This window comes from Tupaia chinensis, unplaced genomic scaffold (assembly GCF_000334495.1).
Source record: "Tupaia chinensis unplaced genomic scaffold, TupChi_1.0 Scaffold149501_1, whole genome shotgun sequence".
In the NCBI taxonomy this organism is placed as follows: Eukaryota; Metazoa; Chordata; class Mammalia; order Scandentia; family Tupaiidae; genus Tupaia; species Tupaia belangeri.
The window spans coordinates 2122663-2136425 of NW_006209345.1; the positions used below are offsets into that span (position 1 = coordinate 2122663).

A 13763-nucleotide genomic window follows, 5' to 3' on the forward strand; every position below is an offset into this window, starting at 1 on the left:
TAGTCTTCCTTTTCTTCATAAATGCAACTCCCACCAATCAAAAATCTCTGGTGTCACCCTCACTCCTTCACACCCACAACCATCTGCCAACAAATCCTGTCTACTCTTCCTTCTCAAGAACGATCCAGAGGGACCAGCGGTTGGCATAATGGCTATGTCACTGGACTCCCATGTAGTCGGCCACGGTTTGAGTCCCAGAACCAGTGGCTTAAAACTCACGCCAGGTGCGTGTGCGTGCGTGCCCAAGATCCCGAGGGGAGAATGGAGGAGAAGGGATTGCAGAGTGGCCATCCCCCCTGGGAGGGGGGGATTTCTTGCTTTCTATCTCTCTGTCTCTCTCTTATCTCTGTCTGGCGAGCGCGCGCGCCCTATAGCAAAAAAACCTATCCCCCCCCCCAAAAAAATGATCCAGAATCCAACCACTTCTCATTACTACCCTTGCTCCCCCTAGTTTTCCTCCAGTCCAAGCAGCCATTATTCCTCAGCTGGAGCACTGCCATAGCCTCTAGCCTCCTTCCAGCAGCACAGGGACAGCTATTCTTTTTTTTTTTTTTGAGAGGTTTTTCGCTATAGGGCGCATGCGCTCACCAAACAGAGAGAGACATAGAGACAGAAAGCGAGAAATCACCCTCCAGGGGGGATGGTCACGCCGCAATCCTTTCTCCTCCATTCTCCTCTCGGGATCTTGGGCACACACGCACACACGCCCAGAATGAGTTTTAAGCCACCGGGTCCGGGACGCGAACCACGGTCGACTACATGGGAGTCCAGCGACATAGCCATTATGCTAATTGCTGGTTCCCAGGGACAGCTATTCTTAACACAACTTCACGGAGAGGTTTTAGAAACCAGATCATGCCACACTTCTGCTCCAGACACTAAATGACTTCCCATTTTACTCAGAGAAAAACTAAATCCTAACAGTGGCCAACGTGACCTACTCATTCCAACCCTCAACCTTCTGACCTTCTCTCTCAACCACCTTCCCTTGAGGCTATAATCCATTCACACTGTCCCTCTACAATCCCTTCTAAGCATCTAATGTGTTCTGGACCCTCTGCCTATGTTCTCCTCGCCATTCCTCTACCCATGGCCTCATGGCTGGTTCTTTCCCCTTATTCTGTACAAAGGGCTCCTTTCTCAGTGAGCCTACTCTAACCACTAGCTTCAATTTGAAAACAGCCCATTTCACCTGCTTTATTTTTCTCCCTGCTCATATCTTTTATGTACTGGGTTATCAGAAAAGTCATGACATTTTTCTATGCAAAAAAAGTATATCTTTTTTTAGTTTTTTTGAGATTTTTTTCCTATAGGGTACATGCACTTGCCAAAGAGACAGAGAGAAAGTGAGAAATCATCCTCCAGGGGAATGGACACACCACAATCCCTTCTCCTCCTTGGGATTCTGGGCATGCACACACATGTGGCTGGCATGAGTTTCAAGCCGATGGGTCCAGGACTTGAACCACAGTTGACATGTGGGAGTCCAGCGCCCTAACCACTGCCACCTGCTGGTCCTGTGCCATAACTTTTCTGACAACCCAATATTTTCCTGTTATCTTTCCCCCCACTAAAATGTAAGCTTATGAGGATAGGGACTTGTCTGCTTTGTACCTAAACCATAGTAATACCCAAACATTTAAATAACTAGATCTCATAAACAAGGTTGAATAAGGCAGAAAAAAAAAATCACAGAACAAAATGATTTAATTCATACAGCTTAAAGATGTGCAAAAATTAAGTGATGTTATTTAAGAATGCATTCATAGGTAGCAATTCCATAAGCTAAAGCAAGAAAATGATACATGTGGGGTAATGCTCACCTCAGGTAGGTCAGAGAGAGAGGGGGAGGGGAATAAACACACTGAGCCAAAAGTAGTAGCAACATTCTATTTCTTAAGTTAGTGGTTAGCAGTGACATGACTGTGTTATAATGTTTAACAACATCTGTATGCAGGTTGATAAATTAAAATGAAAAACAGAGCAGCATTGACAGACTACAGTCCATAGGCCAAATCCACTGCACTGCCTGTTTTGGTAAGTAAAGTTCAACTGGAAGATAGCCACTTTAATTTGTTTATATGATGGCTACACTGCTTTCACCTACAAAGGCAGCTGAGTAGCTACCGAGACCCTTAGGCCTGCAAGCCTAAAATACAAAATGGGAGAGAGGGGGTCGTCCTGAAGAAGTTCACATCATGTATGATGAAAAAACTAAGCACAAATTTCAAATTTTTCTTTTTTAAATTTGCTATAGGGTGTACACACTCATATGAGACAGAGACAAGAGAGGTGGAAAATGAGAGAGCACCCCCTCACCCCCACAGAGGGAATGGCTACACCACAATCCCTTCTCCTCCATCCTCCTCTTGGGATTTTGGACACACACACACACACACACACACACACCCACGGTGTGTTTTTCAAGCTACCAGGTCCTGGACTCCATACACACAGTCAGCCATGTTAGATCTAGCTGCCTTAACTATCATAACATTGGCTGGTACCAGATTTAGAAATTTTTGCAACAAAATAATTCATTTTTCAACAAGTTTTTTGATGTTCCCTTATAATCCCTAACTGGCTTTTTACAGAAAAAGTTTGCAGACCCTCAAAACAATAGCTTTGTTATAATGTGGAATTTGTAAAGAAATTTGGTACAAATGAAAAAGTTTCCATCATCTGTTAACATTATAATACAGCAGACTCCACAGCATGTAGAGTTAACTTTATTATGATGTAGGTACCAGAAAAGATTAAAGATCAACGTTTGGGGCCATAGATGGTGTAGCAGTTCTGTTGCTTGACTTCCACATGGTCAACGTCCTTTAAATCCTGGATCCAGTGGCTTGAAATTCACGCCCAGTACATGTGCATACCCAGGATCCCAGGAGAAGGGCTGTGGCATCCCCCCTGGGGAGTGATTTCTCACTTTCCTCTCACTACCTCTGTCTCCTCTTCCCCTCACCAGGAATGCACCAGCCCTAAGACAAAAATCTCTTGAAATAAAAAAAGGACCGATGTTTGGGAAAGCAAACTACAAAACCCTCACATTTATGATCTCCTCTCCAGCCAAAAATGAAGGGGAGGGGGGTGGAGAACTTACTAACTCCAAAACCGTCTCCATTATACTTCCCCAGAGCAGCTAGTTAGATATGGAAGCCTTTCTATGATTCTATAATATTCCATTTCTCTCCTTCAGGACAGTCACTATACCTTAGAGTTGTTTCTATATTTATGTTAATTGCTACTAAGAAGAACAATGGTAACAGTAAGAATATTTTTTAAAGAATTATTTTTTTATTTAACTTTACTTATTATTATTATTTTCCAGTTTGATCAGAAAGAGTCAGAGAAAGAGAGGGAAAGTGAGAAAGCAAGCCGCCAGGTCCAGGACTTGAACTGCGGTTGGCCATGTGGGAGTCCAGCACTTTTAACCACCATGCCACCTACTGGCCCCATAGTAAGACTATTAATACAAACATTACTCCATGTTGTCAGTACACTAAATAGTTCACATTTAATATTCGTTTCACAGATAAGAAAATTAAGGAACAGACATCAACTAATATCAGTATCACAGTTAAAAAACCGTGCTGGTCAGAACTGAACCCAGCTATTTTTGACCCTATGCACTTTTTTTATGTTTAACTTTATTTATTCCATGAGAGAGACGGTGAGACAGAAAAATACAGCACTTCTGACAAGGTCTTGATGCCAAAATTCACCCCCAACTTCAGACAGCCTAAAATATGAAGACACATGCCCAGCATTCTCTGAGTGGTCTACAGAAATAAACCGCCAACTTCCCACGTAGGTCTGCTTCCCAGAGTGCCAGGTTTTACCTTTTGTACTACTGTCAGCCACCCATACACTCTTGACTACCATGATATATTTGAACTAATGACAGAGACCAGGTACAAATCTGTGAAAACTCCCTTAGAAGCAAAACACTACGCCTAAGATAGGTGCACAGTTGATGAACCCATCTAAAGATGTGAGGATAAGTCCACCAAGGAAAGGATCATTCAAAGAGTATTTAAGTAGAAGAGACAGGTTCTAACGTCCAGACAAGAGAGGCAAATGAGACCTGCTCATTGTCCAAAGAAAACAGAAATTCTGTAATCCTGTGTATCTCTGTCAACAAAAAACCCCAGCAAACTTGATGTCCTCTCCATTTGCTACACAATGATCAAAACTTGACACATACTTAACCATTTATTCTTAACTCTCAGTGAGATCTGGTTGTACCGTCACTCTTAAAATAAAAACGCACTTAAAATTATGGTCCAGTGATCCCATCACAATCCTGTCACAACCCTAGGAAATCTGAGATTTCTCCACTGCTTCCATTTATCAGCATGGCCTAAATTTTTCTCAAATAAGCAATGACCACTAAGTTCTGTCCCAATCCAAAATAATAATTCTCAAGAAAGGAATCATCGGGACCAGCAGTTAACGTAATGGCTTCGTCGTTGGACTCCCATGTAGTAGACCACGGATCGAGTCCCGGACCTGGTGGCTTAAACTCACGCTGGGTGCATGTGTGTGTGTGCCCAAGATCCCAAGAGGAGAAGGAATTGCGGTGTGGCCATCCCCCTGGGGGTGATTTCTCACTTTCTGTCTCTCTGGCTGTCTTTCTGGCGAGCACACGTGCCCTATAGCAAAAACCTCTCCAAAAAAAAAGGAATCCCCAAACAGCAATCAAGTCAATACTTGTCAATGTTCTCCCAGCCATGTGGGAAAAAAAGCTGAGACAAGTTTACCACCCAAGGTCTAGGTAGTAGGACACCATGCAGAATGCCTTTATAGGCAGTGCAAGCTGCCCTGAAAGGGTCTCAGAGAGCCACATGTTCTCAGAAAAGTTCTCCTTTCTCTTTTTCTCAAACATATCTCAGTGGTATTCTTGTTCAGATTTACATCCAGGTACAGAGTCCAAGGCAACCACTAGCAATCTCCTCAGCTTTCTCGCAGTCTCACTCAACATTCGGACATACTCTTATTTCTGCAGCCTTTTTAATCCTGCCCTCTAATGTTCCTATAAACGACCTTCCATTCATTTTCCTGTGGATCATTGGATTCCATGGCCATCAACCTCTAAAACATACAAAACATCTGAAGTGGATATATATTCCATCTGTGAGAAATTCTGAAATTAAGGCTACCCTATTTTTCCCCAGAGTAAGTGAGAAATGTAAATTCAGAGCTTCCTTATACCAGTGAAAAGATGTTCAGAATCTATCAAACTTTATTTGTATAAATTCAGTCAACTGTGTAGTCTTCACTAATACTTCTAAATCAGGTAAACACCAACCAGCTGTAAGTGACACAGAGTAAACAGCCTCTACTCAGGGCAAAACCAGGTCTTTGCCAAGTCTGTGACATCAAAATGTCCTGGTTAGGGATAAACGTAAGAAGCATTTTCACATACTGCTAAATACCCTTACATTTATCTCTTTATCATCTAGCAAATCTACATGATACTCACATTCAGTCTGTAACATTCAGTCCACAATAACCAAAATAAATAAACAAACCAGAAGACTGTCTTCTCATGTACTACAAAATGACCCCAAATTGGTATATCATACCACCAAAAGTAAACAATTCAAAAATTAACCATTTATTCTTAACACTCAGTGAGATTCTGAAATAAACTGAGTACATCTTCCTCTCAGTAAAAAAAATAAATGGGAAGGGAGGGAGAAAGAAAAGGGGCTTCTTCTATGACAACTAATCTACAATACAGTCAAAAGGCCACAAAAATAAATCTCTAGTCAACCTGGATCCACAGTGCAAGAAACAAAGCCCATCTCAATGGAAGCACCATCCATTTCAAGGATGCTTAAGACAGTGAGAATCTTTATCAACCTCTGATTGGTCTGGCCCACAGAGAATAACAGCTTAAAGTTTGATCAATGGACAACCAACAAGAAAGGAGCAGAAAACATCAATTCGTTTTGTCATTACAAAACAGCTTCAACAACATGGAGAGAATGGCATGGTTTTTTAAGACTTCAAGAAGGCTGGGGCCAGCAAGTAGCATAATGGTTAAGGTACTGGACTCCCATGTGGTCAACCATGGTTAAGCCCTGGGTCCAGTGGCTTGAAACTTATACAGGGCATGTATGCAATAATGCCCAAATCCCAAAAGAAGAATGGAGAAGGGACTACAGCATGGTCATCCTACCCCCCTCTGGAGGGGGGGGGGACTGGTGATTTCTTACTTCCCCTCTCTCTCTGTCTCTCCAGGGAGCCCACAAGCCCTATAGCAAAAAGAGAAAAGAAAAGAAGAGAAGAGAAAAGGGAGGAAAAGAAAAGGACTTCAAGAAAGCAAGTCAAAGTAAATATTTAGTGTTGAATAGTAATAGGAAAAAAAAAAAGTATAGCTATTTTAGTCTTTTCCAAGACTTCTGGCATGCTCAATTATCCAAAGTTAAACCAAGCAACAGAAGCTCCTTCCTCTGAAGCCTCTAGGGCTTCTCATTAAGAACCTACTTTATATCATATACAATTCTAACAAGCTTTGTTAACTGGTCTATTTTGTAATTGCTTGCCTCTCCCTCTAGACTGCAAGTCCTTAAGGGCCTATTCATCAGTGAATCCCTAATAACAATCCTTGGCAGAGTATAGACTCAGTTCGTATATTTACTGATCAAATAAGTGAAGATTAGAAACAGATGGGGTTGGGGTCAGCAGGTGGCATGGTGGTTAAGAAGCTGGGCTCCCTAGGACCAGCAGTTAGCGTAATGGCTATGTCACTGGACTCCCATGTAGTCAACCGCGGTTCATGTCCCAGACCCAGTGGCTTAAAACTCATGCCGGGCGCGTGTGCATGTGTGCCCAAGATCCCAAGAGGAGAACGGAGGAGAAGGGATTGCAGGGTGGCCATCCCCCCTGGGGGCTGATTTCTCGCTTTCTATCTCTCTGTCTGTCTCTGTCTGTCTGGCGAGCACACGCGCCCTATAGAAAAAATACCTCTCCAAAAAAAAAAAAAAAAAAAGAAGAAGCTGGGCTCCCACAGAGCTGGCTGTAGTTCAAATCTCTAACTTCTTAGCTTGAAAATCACACCAGGAATGTGTGTATACATGCCCAAAATCCAGAAGAATGGAGGAAAAGGTATCTCAGCATGGCCATCCTCTCGAGGAAGTAACTTCTCACTTCCTCTGTCTCTCTCCAGTTAGCGCACACACCCTATGGCAAAAACCTAATAATAATTTTTTAAAAGATGGGGTCACTTATAGTTCTCGACATAGGCATAGGTCAAACTTCAGCATAAAAAAATCAGGAAGTGCCTCCATACTCTTCTGCCTTTTATGTTAACATTTAGTTGCTGAAATTTTGTATAATTTTCATACTAATAGCCTTCCATTCAATAAACTAGATAATCTAAATTTTTGTTTCGTTTTTGCTACAGAGCATGTGTGTTTGCCAGAGAGACAGACAGACAGAAAGTGAGAAATCACCCCCCAGGGGAGATAACCATGCCCAATCCCTTCCCCTCCATCCTCCTATAGGGATTTTGAGCACCTACCCACACATGCCTGGTGTGATTTTTCAAGCCTCTAGGTCTGAGACTCAAACTGCTGAGTCAGCCATGTGGGACTCAGCACCTTAATCTCCATGCCACCTGCTGACTGGATAATCTAAATGTTAAGTACAGGTAAGAAAAGACCCTTCTCTCTCCTACTGCACCTCACCTCCCCAGGAAGAAAGAATACCCTCCATCTGGGTCACAGTACACAGCACAGAATAATTCCTTTAGTAGGCAGGGCCACTGTTTTAGAAGGTTAAGCATACCATAGGCCACTCTCCTGCATTCAAAGGGCAAAACTGGGAACCTGATCCACAGTTATTTCTCTGAATAGATCTACATTTTTAAAATAAAAAATAAATAAGCTGAAGTAGGCATCTAAAATTAAATTGACGATATGAGGGCAAGTGACACAAAACTCAAAAACCTTAGTAATATAGTAACTCAACACAGGAGCTAACTCTAAATCTAAGAGTTCTGCAAAGTTCCAGCACAACATGGTAATCTGTTTTCATGAAATAAAAGGGAAAAAAGTTTCTAACTTATTTTATAGAATCAATTCATTTATTATTTCTTTTAAAGTTCAGTTTTCAGATACCTTAAAAATGATATGGGGGCCAGCAGATGGCATGGTAGTTGAGGTGATGGACTCCCCCACATGGCCAACCATGGTTCAGGTCCTGAATCTGGCAGTTTGCTTTCTCACTCTCCCTTTCTGTCTGTCTCGGATCAAAAATTGGAGAATAATGATAATACATAAGTTTTTTTTTTTTAATGATATGTATAGAACATCTCTCCCAACTACTAAATAATTCCCAAGGCAGGATTTAAGTACTACAAAGACAGAGCTCACAGTACAGTGAAAGGATCCCTTAACTTTCGAGCAGTCCCTAAATGTGTGGTCTGTTGTGGTTCCACAACACAGTACCTTTTTAGTATTGTTTGGGAAGCTTTAAAAAATAGTGTCTTGGGACCAGCAGATGGTTTAATGGTTATGTTGCTGGACTCGCACGTAGTCAACTATGGTTCGAGTCCCAGACCTGGTGGCTTAAACTCACACCGGGTCCATGTGCGTGCGTGCCCAAGATCCCAAGAGAATGGAGGAAAAGAGATTGTGGCATGGCCAGCCCCAGGGGTGATTTCTCACTTCCTCTCTGTCTCTGTCTTTCTGGTGAACACACAAACCCTACAGCAAAACCCTCTCAAAAGTGCAACAAAAACGTGTGAAAAAAAAAAAAAAAAAAAGTGTCTTGGGACCAGCAGATGGTGTAATGGTTATGTCACTGGACTCCCACATAGTCGACCACAGTTCAAGTTACAGACCCTGTGGCTTAAACACATGTGTGTGCATAGGTGCCCAAAATCCCAAGATGAGAACAGAGGAGAAAGGACTATGGAATGGCCATCCTCCCTAGGAGGTGATTTCTTGCATTCTGTCCCTGTCTCTTCAGCAAGCACATGTGCCCTATAGCAAAAATCTCTCTTAAAAAAAAAAAGAAAAGAAAAGAAACCAACTAAATAATAATAATAATAAATATATATGTAGTGTCTCAATATCATCAACTTCCAGAGGTGAAATCTAACATCCACAATCTTAAAGTGTCCCAAAAGAGTCTAACCACAGCCCAGTCTAGCATCAACCTAGAATAGGATTTCTCTAACTGAGCATTATTGATATTTGGGTCTGGATAATTGTGGGGAGGGGTAGGGTGGTGCAACCTGTGCATTGAAGGATGTTTAGCAGTGTCCTTGCCCTCTGCCCTCTAGACACACAGTCCCTAGTCCCAGAGGTGTGATAAGCAAAAATGTATTAGGACATTGCTAAATGTTTCCTGGGATGCAAAGTCATCCCTGGTTGAAAACCCCTAATCTAGAGTAAACAACAATCACTTAAAGTTTTCATAAGAAAGAAATATAAAAGCTGTTTTAAGCCAAGAAGCAAGGTTTTTCAGTACATTCTACAAAAAAGGTCTAAAATTTTACCATACTTTACTACATTTAAGAGTAAATAAGGGACCAGCAGTTAGCATAATGGCTATGTCACTGAACTCCCATGTAGTCAACCGCAGGTCGAGTCCCGACCCCGGTGACTTAAACTCACGCCAGGCGCATGTGCGTGCGTGTCCAGATCCCAAGAGGAGAAAGGAGGAGAAGGGATTGCGGTGTGACCATCCCCCCTGGGGGGATGGTCTCTGTCTCTCTCTGTCTTTCTGGAGAACGCATGCGCCCTATAGCAAAAACCTCTCCAAAAAAAGTAAACAAAGGGCCAGCAGACAGTGAGAAGGTTAAGGCACTGGATCCCAATGTAGTCAACTCCAGGGTTGGAGTCCTGGACCTGGCAGCTTAAAAATCACACCAAGTAGGACCAGCAGATGGCATGGCAGTTTGCTGGACTCCCACATAGTCAGCCGCCATTGGAGTCCCACACCTGGCAGCTTAAACTCAACGCCAGTCACATGTGTATGTGTGTCCAAGATCCAAGAGGAGAATAAAGGAATAAGGATTGCAGTGGCCATCCCCCCTGAGGAGTGATTTCTCATTTTGTCTCTCTGTCTCTCTGGTGAGTGCGCATGCTACACCAAAAAAAAAAAAAAAAAAACCCCTTAAAAAAAAAAAAAAGTAGGAAAGTTGTGCATGTGTGCCCAAAATCCCAAGAGAAGAATGAAAAGGAATTGCAGCATGGCCATCTCGCTTGGGGGGAGGAGTGATTTCTCACTCCCCACCACCCTGTGTCTCTTTTGAGTCCACATACCCAATAGCAAGAACTCAAACAAAAAAGGATAAATGATAACCATAATGAAGCTCTTCTATCAATCTGCTCAACTAAAACACAGCACTGAGTTTATTTCATAACAAGCACAAGACTCTGGTTTGGTCCTCTCCAGTCAAGATCTAAGTCTCTAAGTGTGGGCTGTGTAGCGTTAGCTACTTTTATTTTAAGATGTACTGCCTCTTAAATATCTAAAACATAAAACTGTGAAATATAAGTTTGTCACAGAAACAATCTGAATAACAATCCTCCCTCCAAAATGTTTTAAAGAGATGTTTACTGGGGGCCAGCAGGTAGTCTGGTGATTAAGGCAATGGACTAATACACGGTCAAGCATGATTTGAGTCCAGAACCCAGCAGCTTGAAAAATATCACACCCAGAATCCCAGGAGAATGGAGAAGGAAATGCAGCCTGGCCATCCCCTCCAGAGAGTGATTCCTCACTTTCCCTCTCACTGTCTCTCTTTGGCAAGCACACAGGTCTTTTTATTTGGGGGCGGGGAGGGAAGAGACAGAGAAAGGTGTACTTGTAATAGGCACATTATCTTTGTACCAAATAGTTGCAAAAATGTCTTAAAGAATCTGAGCAAACCTCACCCTGTCTTAATTTTATTATGACTTCTTATTCTGTCTAGCTATGGCCCGATTCTCAAATGTTCAATTATTGTATAGTTTATTGCAACTAGAAATTGTGTTTTGGGACGTTTCATTGAGTCTTGTTTTGCAATCAAAACTAAAGTCTTCTTTAAAAAAAAAAAAATCCTCCTGTCTTTGAGTTAAGTTGCATCAGCAAGGTTCTCATCTCTACTTAAAGACTGAGTCTATCAAAATGTGCTGGGGCCTGCAGGTGGCATATTGGTTAAGGCACTGGACTCCCGCATGGCCAACCATAGTTTTAGTACTGGAAGCTTGAAACATGCTGGGCGCATGTGCATGTGTCCAAAATCACAGGAGCGTAGAGAAGGGATTGCAGTGTGGCCATTTTCCCTGCGGTATGATTTCTCACTTTCCCTCTTACAGTCTCTCTCTGGCAAGTGCACAAGCCCTATTGCAAAAAAACTTAAAAAAAAAGAAAAAGAAAAAAAAGTGTTTCCCCAGTAAGGTAAGTCAGGTTCCGAGCAAATAACACCAAAGGAAAGGTTAACATGGTTTCAAATATCACAGAGAAGAGCACAAGACAGACACTAAACAACCATGAGTTTATGTATGACTGAGTGAATGCCAGTTTGTTAAAATATTCTAGACTCTTTGACCAGACATATGGAAGTACAGAAAAGCTTCCAATGCATCCACCCAGGGCTACTGTATGGATGTAGTTTGGGGAAAAGAATTACTCTTTCCCAAACTATCTTCACTGAAGACTATCTCAATACACAACATCCTTTCAATCTTCAATAACAACCAAGATCTCTGAACTTACTGGTTTAAACACCAAGCACACCAGAAGGTAGTATCCAAAAGTACATTAAACTAAGAACTGAGTTCTACTGAAGCTTCTGAAGGACTTCCTGTATTTAACTGTCTCTCTTCTTTTTAGAGAGTTTTTTTTTGCTATAGGGCATGTGCGTTCGTCAGAGTCAGAGAGACAGAAAGTAAGAAAGGATGGCCTCGCCACAATCCCTTCTCCGTTCTCCTCTCAGGATTTTGGACACGCACAAACACCCAGCTGAGTTTTAAGCCACCAGTTCTGGGACCTGAACCATGGTCGGCTATGTGGGACATAACCATCACATCATCTGTTGGTCCTTTTAACTGTCTCTCAAAACAAAACATTCTGAGACATCACCACTCAGTTCTCCAGCAACTGTATTTAACTTAGTGAATCTTCAACAACTTCTCTTATGAAAAAACTAAATAACTTCCAATTTACTTTTTCAGTCAACTGACTCTTGAAACACAGCTTTCTAAACAAGAACCAAGGCTTGGGGACCAGTGGATGGTGCATGTGCGTCAAAGATTCCAAGAGGAGAACAGAGGAGAAGGGACTGTGGAGGTGGCCATCCCCCCTGAGGAATGATTTCTCACTCTGTCTCTCTGGCAAGTGCACCACCCTATAGCAAAAATCTCTCTCAAAAAAAAAAAAAAAATCAGGGCTCAAACACTCATCTATTTTACTTCCTAATAGCATCTAAACATTTAAGAATCAAATTTTTAAAAAAAACAATTACTTATTTAATTTTATTTACTCACTTATTTTAATCTGACCAGACCGTGAGAGACAGAGAGAAAGTGAGAAAGCAAGTCACCAGGTTCAGGATCGGAACTGAGGTCAGCCATGTGGGTGTCCAGCGCCCCAACCATCACACCACCTGCCAGCTCCAAGAATCAAATTTAATAGTAACAGCCACGAACTACTGAGATGATTCTGCAATACATCCCAGGCAGAGTTTTCACTGCTTTATAAATATTAACTCATTAACACTTATACTCAGTTACATGTATAACACATCTTTAGGGACAAATTTCTTGGGGTAGATGCTATTTTTATTCCCATACTACAGAAGCAGCAGAAAGGCTCAGTAATTTGCCCAAGGTCACCGAGCTAGGAAGTAGTCAAGCCAAGATCTGAACTCAAACAGTCCAACTCCAGAGTGAAGAAAGCTCAAACACTACCTTAACTGGCTATCAAACACTCGCAACTTAAGGCACATTTCACCGACTGGAAATCTAGAGTCCCTTTCCCACTTGCTGCCTATCTGTAACATAACCTTGAGGACAAAATCGAAGTAAACTTCACATCAATAAAGTGGGACAACAGCACTGCAAGGATGAACTCAAACTACCACCAAGTGCCCCCTCCCATAAAAGCAAAACATAAACAAAACTCTACCCATACCCAGAAAAAAATGTTACCTGCCAGGGAAATGTCATTAAGGTCATGAGAAACGGCAGGGCACAGAGAATTCAACCAAGGGGTCATCCCGACCACCTAAACTAAAAGTCCAGGCGGTGATAAAAACAGAAACAAGCAAGACCTCAGAAGGAAACACCAAGTTCACACTGAATGAATGGGCTTCTTTAAGAGGGAGGTACTTCAAGTCACTAGAAGGACCACCCCCCAACCCCCCACCCCCGGCTCAAATACACCAGGGAGGCATTAGTGACCAGCTCTACATCCGAGACACAGCACTGGAGTTAAAGAAAATCACTGGGAAGACGACTGGAAGACTCCAAACTGGTTTTTGTGTATTTCGATGACTCCGCAGCGAATGAACACAAACCCACAAAACTTGTTTCCCGGAGAAGAGTCCAACAATGGCCTTCGAGAATCTTTACAGAGAGTTACTACTGTCTCAACTTGACACGCTCCCCGGGGCCCAGGGATAAGTTGTCCGAGAGCCCGCAGCGAGGAGGCCCGGCAGCAGAGAGGTCTGGGCCGGGGCGGGGGGCGACGCTGCAGGCCGCGCTGGCGGGGCGGGAGGGCTGGAGCCCGAGCCGGGTCAGGGGCACACCTCGCTC

The 13763-nt window shown here is 42.6% G+C and overlaps 1 protein-coding gene across 15 annotated transcripts in view; it reads right to left on the minus strand.

The window, feature by feature from the left end:
- Positions 1-13763, minus strand: part of PPP6R3 (protein phosphatase 6 regulatory subunit 3) — a 182317-nt gene that overhangs the window by 168201 nt on the left and 353 nt on the right. The window lies entirely within an intron of this gene.